This window comes from Mustela lutreola, chromosome 1, assembly GCF_030435805.1.
Source record: "Mustela lutreola isolate mMusLut2 chromosome 1, mMusLut2.pri, whole genome shotgun sequence".
Classification (NCBI taxonomy): domain Eukaryota; kingdom Metazoa; phylum Chordata; class Mammalia; order Carnivora; family Mustelidae; genus Mustela; species Mustela lutreola.
Genome location: NC_081290.1, coordinates 263,899,046 through 263,910,866, shown reverse-complemented (window position 1 = coordinate 263,910,866; position 11,821 = coordinate 263,899,046). Strand labels below are relative to the sequence as shown.

At 40.1% G+C, this 11,821-nt stretch overlaps 1 pseudogene; it reads left to right on the top strand.

Moving 5' to 3' along the window:
• Positions 1–9,862: 9,862 nt before the first annotated feature.
• Positions 9,863–10,356, top strand: LOC131822131 (peptidyl-prolyl cis-trans isomerase A-like; annotated as a pseudogene).
• Positions 10,357–11,821: the final 1,465 nt, after the last annotated feature.

Here is an 11,821-nt window from a genome sequence, read left to right as displayed (position 1 = left end):
ATAAAAGACACAATAAACAGATAGGGAATGACGAGGGCCACAAAGGATTTAATTACTCTTCTGCTGCATTAAGTGACTACGGGAAGAACTTAGCTCATCATGAAACCTCCCATGAAAGCAAAACCAAAAGCATTCTTACATTTTTTATTTTGCTAATAGCCCCAGTCTCCTCTTTTTCCATTTCCCTTCCTACCTGCCCCCTTTCCTTTCTGCAAATGTCTCTCAGGATCCAGCTCCAAGTCTGCAATGACTGCGGCTTCACTGCTCAGTGCTACTGGGTACTGACACAGTGAATGGGAGATGGGGAGGGAAAACAAATCTCCATTGTTTTTGCACAAGAACAAGTCAGTGCTTAATCTAATGCAAACATAATTACTTTGACTTAAACAAAAGGGGGAAACAAATAAAAAGGAAAAAAAAAAACCCTAATGTGTATAGCATAGGCTGTCTGCTCAGAAATAAACAATTATGTGGGTATCAGACAGGCATCACACTCCTCCCTTCAGCGGCTGCTCTTCTGCAACAAATCTGAAAGGCATTTAAAAAGAAGGTTAGAGGCAGAAGCTCGGAGTCTTAACTCTTCTCTGCTTATCTTCAACAGTTCCCATTTTAGTTCCCATCATTGCTTCAGCTTGAATATGAATAAAAATGAATAGAAGGTTGGCACTTTGGGAAAAAGCATTAGAGCTGGGTATCAGGAAGTGAAATGTTTAAAATTTTTTTTTTCCATTGATCTTTGCATGGGATTGATCCCTTTGATATTCCCAAACGGAATGAGCCAGAAGGGATATTCATGTATTCATTCAACAAATATTTATAGCCTACCTGCTCTGTGACAGGTGTTGTGGGCAATACAGAAACGAGGACTGTCCTCTTAAAGCAGACAGTCTAGTGGAAAGAGTTAAACACACACACACACACACACACACACACACACACACAGAACAAATAATTGTGCAAATAAGCACAGGAAAGAATGTGTTGATGTGAGAGGATGTAACAGGGAAGCCTAAACTTTAGCAGAGTGATGGAGAAGAGTGGTCAGGAATAGGCTGGCTTGCTTTCTTTTTTTTTTTTTTCTTTGCTGTTTTTTTTGTTTTTTTGATTGTTTTGTTTTCAAATATTTTATTTATTTATCTGAGAAGAGAGACCAGGAGAGCAGGGTGAGGCAGGGTGAGGGACAGAGGGAGAAGCAGACTCCCTGCTGAACAGGGAGCCCAATGCAGGGCTCCATCCCAGGACCCTTGGATATGACCTGAGCTGAAGGCAGATGCTTAACCAAGTGAACCACCCAGGCACCCCTAGGAATAGTATTTCTAAAAAAACTTTCACTTGAGCTGAGACCTTCTACATGAGAAGTCAGCTAGGCAAATGGAAAGAGTTGGGGAGAGAAGTACATGGAGAGACACACAAATTCCAAAATGCTGAGAAGGCCCAGAGAAAGGAAGGGTTGCAACACCTTTAGGAACCAGAAAAGTCATTATGTTGGTTTCCTAGAGCTGCTCTAACAAATTACCCCAATGGAAGCGGCTTAAACTAACAGAAACTTATTCTCTCACAGTTCTGGAAGCCAAAAGTCCTAAATCAAGGTGTTGGCAAAGCTAATTCTCTTAGGAGGCTGGACAGGAGACTCCTTCCCTCCCTATTGCTCTGTCTAGAGATTCTAGATGTTTCCTTGGCTTGGGACAATGCAATGCCAATTGTTGCTCCCATCTTCATATGGGCTTCTCTTCCATCTCTTACAAGGATATTTGTCATTGGATTTGGGGCCTACCTGGCTAACCGGGCATAACCTCATCTTGAGATCCTTAATTACATCTGTAAAGGCCTTTTCCCAAATTAGGTCATATTTACGTGTACTGGTGGCTAGGACCTGGACATATCTTTTGGAGACTATAATTCAACATACTACAGCCAGCATTGCTGCAAAGTAGTGGGTGTGGCAGTGAGAAAAGTAAAGCAAGATAAACCAGAGAGAGAGGTTAGGGGCAGATTATGTATGCTTTGGGGGCCTTGCTGAATATATTAGTTTGCTACTGCTGCATTAACTAATTACCATAAACTTAATGGTAAATTATAAATAACACCCATTTATTATTTCAGAGGTGTGTGGGTCAGAAATCTGGGCACTATAGTTTAGCTGGGTTCTCAGCTCAGGACCCCATGAGGCTGAAAGCAAGATGTCCACTAAGCCAGGTTCTTACTGGCGGCTCTAAGGAAGCTCACTCAGGTTTTGGACAGCCTTCAGTTCCTTTTCAGTGCCTTGACACATGGGTGCCTTAGATTCAAGGCAACAACAGCATCCTGAATCCTCATATTTCAAATCTCCTGACTTCCTTTTCTGCTACCATCCTAGGAGATATTTCTTTTTCCAAGGTCTCATGTGATTTCATGGCTCACCAGGATAATCCAAGATAAATTGCTATTTTAAGGTCAGATAATCTTTTAAAGGTCAGTAATCTTAATTACATCTACAAAGTTCCTTGTGCCATGTAACATATATATAGCTTCCTAAACCTCTTTTTGGTAGCACTATCAACAAGTTGTTAAGGAAACTGGAAATAGAGAAAAATCCTAACCTCTGATGTCACAGGAAACAGATTAAGATTTTCTTCAATACACTCCTTGGTCAGCAACAAAACACTATGCTGTGTGGAACCTGGGGCTAATTCATTGTATCATTTCAATGAATAGTTTCAACAAAAGATTTCACTTCTAATAAAGCAATGGAATCTTTTCTTACCGTAGTTTGAACCAACATCTCAAGTTTTCATCATCCAAACCAGCTTCTAAATCAAGACGCAAATATCAGTTTTTAGCCTATACTGTTTTTGTCAATACTAAAAATATTCACATTAAAAAAAAAAAAAACAACAGATGGGAGAAGTAATGTGGAAGTGAATTTGAAATGTTGACTATATTGTTGTCATTAGTCAAACTGAAATTTGTAAAACCAACTACACCCTGAATCCTGGAAAATGAAACAGAATTTTTTAACTCAAAGTTAGAATAAAAACAAGAGCTTATAGGAGAAGAAACATCAAAAATGCAAGCTCTTCTGTGTTTTCATGAATTTTATAATGTGAACAAAGGAACTACCAGAAATGAAGAAAATGTAAAACTACTCAAATAAGCTCATGGAAACTCAAAGAGCTATGGCCAACACTTTATATATATTACATTTCCTCTTTCATTTAAATCCCATACCGAGTCACATAGTCACTCCCTCCTTGATACTCCTGTTTATAAATCAGTCCCTACCCCTACTATGGTGGGCACTCCAAAAGTGTTTATAGCATGAATGAAGTTCCTTCCCCACCAGAGTATCAAAGATGTTCCTACTTAGCCCAACCCAAATCTATGACTTCTTTTTCAACACCTGTGGAAGTCACATTGGAAATACTCATTTGATATGCATTATGTATTCTTTATATTATTATGTGTATACACCTTATTTCCCCACTGGATTGTAGATCCCTTGAGGGCTAAAATTAGAATCTACAGCCTCCTTGTCTTTAAAATGAGGATGAACCTAAAAGGCTGTCATGAGATAATACAGGTGAAAATAAATAATAGTACAGTAACCGGTTCAGAGAAAATGAGGATTAGCTCTCATTTTCTTTCCATCTTTATTATTTTGTTTTCCTCACAGTTTGTATTACAGTGTCTTACACATAGTAGGTGCTCAGTAAGTGCATGCCAATGCACTGTGAGTGCTACAAGTTCAAGGAAAAGTTAATGTAAGCCAAAGGTTAAAGGGCAAGATCTAGAATTGTAGCTTACATGAGGAAACAGGAGTTCTATTCTTGACATTGGCTTTAGCAATCGATGATTGGATAATTGGGCCATTATCATTGTTTAAAAAGTTTTAGAACAAATTTTTAATTCATAATAGTACTATGGTATTTTAACTGTCACCAGAAAGACAGCATTTTCAATAACAGATGTTAAGGGGGAAAGCTGGAATTCTGTCCGCATAGAAATGTAAATGCTGCTTCTACTCAAGGTTAGGATGGTTTGGGTCATTAAGCAGAGTTTGGATCTTATTTAACAAGTAATATGAGATACCTTCATATGAGATATGAAATACCTCCAAAACCATCCCCTGATCATTAAGTTGTAAAGTGCTGACATCGCATACTAGAGCATATAACACAGCTGGCTCTCCACTTCACAATTTTTCTCCACATGATCTACCTCAGTGGATAACCTTCTTGCTTAATGTGTTTTTTAAAGAGATTTTGTTTGTTTTAATTTTTTATTATTTATTTATTTATTTGAGTGAGCAAGAGAGAGAGAGAGAGAACAGGAGCAGGGGGAGTGACAGGCAGAAGCAGAGGGAGAGGGAGAAGCCGACTCCCCACTGAGCAGGGAGTCTGATAGAGGGGGCCTGAGCTGAAGGCAGATGTTTGACTGACTGCACCTTCCAGGCTCCCAAAGCTGTTACTTATTTTAAAGAGAGAGAGAAAGAAAACCATTTGGAGGGCCAGAAGGAGAGGGAAAGAGAGAATCTCAAGTAGACTCTGGACTAAGAACAGAACCCCATGCAAGGATCCAATCTCACGAACTTGGCATCGTGACCTGAGCCAATATCAAGAGTCAGATGCTTAACCAACTGAGGCACCCTGGCACCCCCCTGCTCAGTGATTTTTTTGGGTGCTTCTACCATTGCAGAAAGTGGTAGGTCTGAATGGGAAACTAAGATTTCATAACCATAACTAAAAAAAAAAAAATCACATTCAAATCTATTCCATCAACACACTGCAACTTCATATTCCCCTAAACCTACTATAAGTGAATAATATAAGAAAGGAACTCTCATAAACATACAAACGACAATCTCAGGAAAATCATATTATTGGTAAAAGAAGCCTTCTTTGAGAAAGTAATTGCTGAGCTTAAGATAAGAAAGGGCAACTGTCCTAGAAGACACAGAGACAGGAGAAATAATGAAAAGTGGAGCGGCAGCTGTGCGGATGTGCACTGGCAGGGCGTGGTGGGGGCGGGCGGAGAGGGGAACAAACGTTAAAATGAGAGAGAACACACAGAATCTCTGAGATGTATTTAAATCTCAGACCCAAACTAGCTATCCAGAGGGAGCTGCTTTTCATCTTCTGAATTGACACAAGCCTTTTGAAACCTCTGTGCCTTTGACCTTCCATTATTGCAGAACACAGCCACCTGCCTTGACCCCTCCCCTGAGCCCCGAGGCGGAGGTGCCAGAGACGGGTGCCCTCAGCCACTCTGGAGTAGCATGAGGCTTTTGCTGCTCTCACTTCAAAACCGGCCAGATCAGGAGCTGTGAGTCTTGCAAGAAAAGGTTTTTCTCTCAGAGCCTGTGTTTTTGGTGAGCAATGTAATACATCAAAGCGGAGAAGAGATGCAATCATGCAGGGAATGATTTCAAAAACTTTAATGAACCGTTTAAAATAAACTCATTTGAAGGTAATTTAACAACACCACTTTTACAATTAAAAATACTATTTCAGCATGCAAATGCAGAACATTAGTCCCATGTCAGGATGGAAAATGAAGTGAAACTGAGGGGCTTTTGAAACATGAATGCCATCTCAGTAATTTCTCATCACTCCACGGTGCTCTTAGGCAGCCTAATGAAAGAATGAATTGATTTAAACAACATTTTGTTGGAGCAATGGGGTTTGAGGAATTAAATTAACTTGATGGTTAGTTGTAAGAGCTAGGCTTGGAACTGGCATTATATTGTTACTAAAATTAATTTCTATCCTTTCCTAAGTTCTATTTGGATATTTTTTTCTATTTATTCCTAAAATACCAACCAAGGGGTTCAGGAATTAGCAGAAGACTTTATCAGTCCTCTTCAATATATTAACATTTGCTTGAAAATGTGTATGTTAAGGCAAAATTATACTCTCCGGAAAAAACAAATTGGACTCCAGATGCTGCCCCCAGGAATTGTAGTAGCAGCTGAATCTGACTTTGAAGGGTAAGAGGAATGACGAGCTGGCACATGGACTGAACCAAAACAGAAATTCTCAATCTTTTCCTTCACTGTGACACAGTTGACAAATCACATTTACGTAACACATCCATGACTGTTCCAGGTTACAGATCTCAGCCATGCTGAGATGGGCTACAGGTTATGGGCAATTCTCAATGTACTGGCTTCAACAGAGAAGCTCCTTTCACACTTGAAGGAGATCAGAACACTAGCAAGCAAAAGTGACATGTAAACTTATATAAGCTCAAGTTCTTAAAAAGTAGGTCATAAATTTTGTATCCTAACTGCTACAAAAAAGAAGAGATTTTAAAAATAACAGATATTAACAAATGAGGTGACAACTTATTGACATGCAAATTTTCTCATGCAAAGTTTTCCTCTTTCTATAAATCTAAGTCTAGTTTTTTATTATGTATTTATTATTTGAGATAGAGAGACCAGGGGAGGGTGCAGACGGAGAGAAAAGAGAGAATCTTCAGACTCCTCTACACAGGGCTTGATCCCAGGATCCTGAGACCATAACCTGAACTGAAATCAAGAGTCAGACACCCAAAAGACTAAGCCACCCAAGCGCCCCTACCTTTAGTTTTTTAATACCAGACTCACAAGATAATATTAAGCTCAGATGTTCTCTTGATAAAAACAATGTTATTGGTAATAACTTCTACCATGATTGAGCAGTTTGGAATAGGACATTCCAAGCACAGATTGTGCATTCTCCATTAAATTCCACGTAAACTGTCCAAGATAATAGCCCCCATTTTAAGGAAAAACAAACGAGGATTCAAACTTGCCCAGAATTCTAGAGTTGGCAAATGGTGGAACTAGGGTTTGGTTAAAGGTCTAGGTCTGCTGTGATTTGGTAGTCACATGTTACCAACGTCCCCTGTCCCATGAAAGAAAAAATCAGGTACAAATATGATGCTGTCATTTTTCCTTTTCTCTCATGTAAAACTTCATGATCCAAAGAAGCACTACTCTCTTTCAAAGCACTCTCCGTGGAGGCTATCCACATATTCCACCAGGATCCATTTGCTCTATGGAAGGTTGGAAGAAACCTTCAAATCCAATTTGTGAGTCAAGTGAGAAAAGGTCTCATTTCCACTCAAACTTCCTATGATAAACAAATGTAAATTTAAAAATGGTGTCTCTATCTTGCTCACCCACCTAATCTCTAGAAAGTTTTCAACAAGAACTTATAACATGTTTTTAGCAAAGACAAAATCATTAAAACATGCACATAACGTCTGAGGAGACTATTTTGAAGGACACAACAGATGTTCAAAATTTTAAATTCTACTATATCTATTTTTTATGGTCTCTGCTTTTAGAGTAGTTTTAGGTTTATGGCAATACTGAGCAGAAGGTAGAGAAAATTCCCATGTACCACCTTTCCCAATACAGTTTCCCCTATTAGTAATATCTGCCTTCGTGTTGTACATTTGATACAACTGATGACCTAATAGTGATACATTATTATTAACTAAATTGCATAGTATACAGTAATGTTCATTCTTGGTATAGTACAGGTCTATGGGTCTTGAAAAATGTATAATGTCATGTATCCATTAGAATAATTCTGGCTGTAAACCTTTTGTGCTTCAACTATTCATTCCTCTCTCCCTACCTCCAAGCCACGGGAAACCACTGATCAATTTACTGCCTCCATAGTTTTGCTCTTTCCAGAACAACATAGAGTTGGAATCATGAAGTATGTCACCTTTTCAGATTAGCTTCTTTCACTTAGAGGTATTCACTTAAGGTTCATATGGCTTTATAGCAATGTGTTAAAAGAAACAGTACAAAGATGTTTATCCTCCATCTTACATCCGCATTTCAAAAAAGTACGTAGAGAAAAAGACTAAAAGGGGTTGAACAAAATGCACTAGGACAGTGAGGTCATGGTTTGTGGAGTTGTTTTGCCTATTTCCAGATTTTGGTTTATGAAATTTTATAGAGATATATTCTAAAACACTGTTCAAGGGGCACCTGGGTGGCTCAGTTGTTAAGTGTCTGCCTTCGGCTCAGGTCATGATCCCAGGGTTCTGGGATCGAGCCCCATACAAAGCTCCCTACTCAGCGGGGAGCCTATTTCTCCCTCTCCCTCTGTCTGCTGCTCCCCCTGCTTGTGCACGCGCTCGCTCTCTCTCTCCCTCTCTGTGTCAAATGAATAAATAAAATATTTTTAAAAATTTTTAAAAACACTTCAAAAAAGCAAAGAAGGAAATCAATCATATCTCCTCATTGCTCTTTTCCATTTATTTGACATTCTGGTTAATGCATTTCTCTCCCACTTCTTTCCCCATATATGGTTTATTTGAGCTGAGAATAAAAATTATGTGCATCCTTTGAAAGAGAGAGAGGAAAAGGCAAGAGAGAGAATATAAAAAGGGCAAGGGAAAGAGACATATTTGGAAAAAGTCAGTGATGTTTCAGATAAACCCATGAGTATTCATAGCCCCCTTGTGAAATTATAAACACTTATGGTCAAAGAAGACAAACATCATGGCGATGAATTAAGTGTAACTTAGTTCTTCTGTGCAGGGTCTCCTGCTCAGGAAAATCATACCTCTCAGCCCAAGGCAAGTAAACGTAGTTCTCATTATAACAATGGTGCACTGAGCCCTTCCCTTGTGTCCGACATCATGCTGTATGCACTTTGCACACAGTATTTTTTACAATTCTCTCAGCACTACTATGAGACGTTTAACAGATGAGGTTGAACAAGAAATTTGGCGCCAGACCTGGACTGGACTCAAAAGCCTGCTCATCTCTACTAGACACAGCCGCAGGTTACAGTCTATGAAATCCACATGCCTTCTTATCACCAACTGTACCTTCTCCTCTAGAGCTGAGAGTTACCCTGGAGGGGAGGAGGGAGAGCGTTTGAGCCAAAGACCAGCATTTAGAGGTTTAGCCCCAGAGGTTTCCCAAGCTAAATGGGAGAATTCAGTAATTAATGTATTTTAAAAAGCCCCTGAATGGAGATAATTCAGACCCAAGTTTCCCTATCTGGTACCACATGAGGGGTTGAGGACCATTAAACCTAGATACAAACCCCAGCTCTGTCTCTCCATTCCCATGTGACTGTTCTTATCCTCAACTGCTTAATCTATAAACCGGGGATTGAGTAAAGAGGTTATTAAATAAAAATCCACTCAACCAATCCTTTAATTTAAAAATGTAATGAAGCTCTTTATGGTGCAAAAATAGAAACTCCAGGCTCAAAACATTTGGCACTGAGTGGCATTCGAGCCTCAGTTCCTGTCTCCACCACCTAGTAGAGTAACCTTGGACAAACTGGTTTTTTTGTTTTGTTTTGTTTTGTTTTGTTTTGGGGGTTTGTTTGTTTTTTTGTTTTTCTCAAACAGGAAGAAGAAGGAGGGGCTGATGGAGAGAGAGAGAGAATCTTAAGCAGGCTGCACACTCAGCACGGAGCCTGATGCGGGACTCAATCTCAGGACCTTGAGATCAAGACCTGAGCCAAAATCAAGAGTCAGACACTCAACTAACTGAGCTGGATGCTCAACAATCCAGAAGCCCCAACCATGGGCAAATTCTTACTCTCTGCATCTCTACTGCCTCATCCCCAAAACAGGGATATTGGTGCCTGGCCCTATAGGCTGTTATGAGGATTAAAATGGATAACTATAGGGGCACCTGGTTGGCTCAGTGGGTTAAGCCTTTGCCTTCATCTCAGGTCATGATCTCAGGGTCCAGGGATCGAACCCCACATCGGGCTCTCTGCTCAGCAGTGAGCCTGCTACCCACTACCCCCCCGCCTACTTGTGATCTCTGTCAAATAAATAAATAAAATGTTTAAAAAAATGGATAACTAGTTGCCTTGAAACCCTGATCCAGAGCCACCCAGGCCACCCAACCATGGTCAAACCCACCATGTTCTTTGACCTTGCATGGCTGGTGAGCCCTTGGGTCGGATCTCCTTCAAGCTGTTTACAAAGTTCCAAAGACAGTATAAAACTCTCATGCCCTGAGCACTGGGGAGAGAGGATCTCATTAAAAAGGGTCTTCCTTTCACAGGATTATTCAGGGAATTTTGTGCAAGGGTGGGAACTTCACACACCATAATGGCACTGGTGGCAAGTCCGCCAACCTATGGGGAGAAATCTGATGTTGAGAATTTCATCCTGAAGCACATGGGTCCTGGCATCTTGTCCATGGCAAATGCTGTACCCAATACAAATGGTTCCCAGCTCTTCATCTGCACTGCCAAGACTAAGGGGTTGTACAGCAAGCATGTGGTCTTTGGCAAGGTCAAAGAGGGCATGAGTACTGTGGAAGCCATGCATAGCTCTGGATCCAGGAATGGTAAGACCAACCAGAAGATCACCAATGCAGACTGTGGACAAATCTAATAAATTTTACTCACGTTTTATCTTAACTACCAGCCCATTCCTTCTGTAGGTCAAGGGAGCACCCCTTCACTCCCATTTGCTTGAAATATCCTACAAGCTTTGTGCTCTTACTGCAGTTCTGTGGGGTCCATATTTTCCTTACTCCCCTCCAAGTCTAGCTGGATTGCAGAGTTAAGTTTATGATTTTGACATAAAAACTAAACAACAGTAAATAAATAAATAAATAAATAAACAAACAAATAAATAAATAGGGTAACTACATAGTAAGAATTAATAAGTCATATTCCTAAGATTGGTTTTAATGGGGCTGTTTCTCCAAGGATTGTGGTGGTGGGGGGAGGCTTTAATTACCAACATGAAAGACGGTAACTCAGAGACCATTCCTATGACATGAGTGAAGATCATTCCATTAAAACACTGGCATTGCAGCAAAGGCAAGGTAGTCAGAAGCAAAAACCAGGTATGTTAGAGTGAAGAAGTCAAGGTTAGGGTGAGAAGACTAAGTCAAGGTCAGGGTGAGGAGAATAGGTAACCCACACTGCATATTCTAATCAGCATAATCTAGAAGTGGTGGTTTCCTGTAAGGGATCCTGGCTTTGGCATAAGATTACCAATAACCCTTTCCTGGTCTCATCATTTAGCTCTGAATTCTTGAAAAATTTATTGAACTTTTGTGAGCCTCTGATTCTTCATCTATAAAAAGGGAATAAGAAGACAGTCCTGGTAGAGTTATTTTGAGGATCATATTAGGAGCACTAAACATGTGTATTACCTAGAAAATGACTGGATGACCTCAAATAGGCATTTATTAGCTTTTTGCCTTTGTGGAGCTAATTGGGCCAAGAGGAAAAGAAAAAAGACCTACAAATATCTACACATCAGATTCCATCAGAAAAATTATGTCATCACACTCTATTTTCTCTGCTCAAATCCCCCCTAACAAACTGGAACATTGTACATAACCTCAAGTCATGTATTTAAAAAGACATAGCAAGGAATTGGTTATCCATTGTACTTTGACCCAGTGGGATCAATCCTGTGTCATTCATTCAGTCACTCCTCTCAACCTTTCATTTCTTATTGAGATATGCTTTCTCTCATGATATTTCCACAACTCCACTCTCCCCTCACATCTGTAGGTCGGTGGGACCCAGAAACCAGGGGAACACTTGAATTTTGGTTTTCGTAAGTGGAACCAACATTTCACTGATCCTCCTTCCCACATCAGGACAACTTCTCCTTGGCTCAAGAAACACAACTCAGTTCCTATCAAACTAACTTATTTAAATTGAACTCAGTTTTCCAATACTTAATTTGAAACAAAAAGTGAACACAACCCCCCAGTGGCTGTGAGACGATCTGGTGGGAGCCGCCCCACTGAAGCCCCAACTTGCCTGCATGCGTCTTTTGGGTCTGGGCATTGAGATCTCACTGTGAATTTAAACAGTGTTTGGCTGAGACCAAC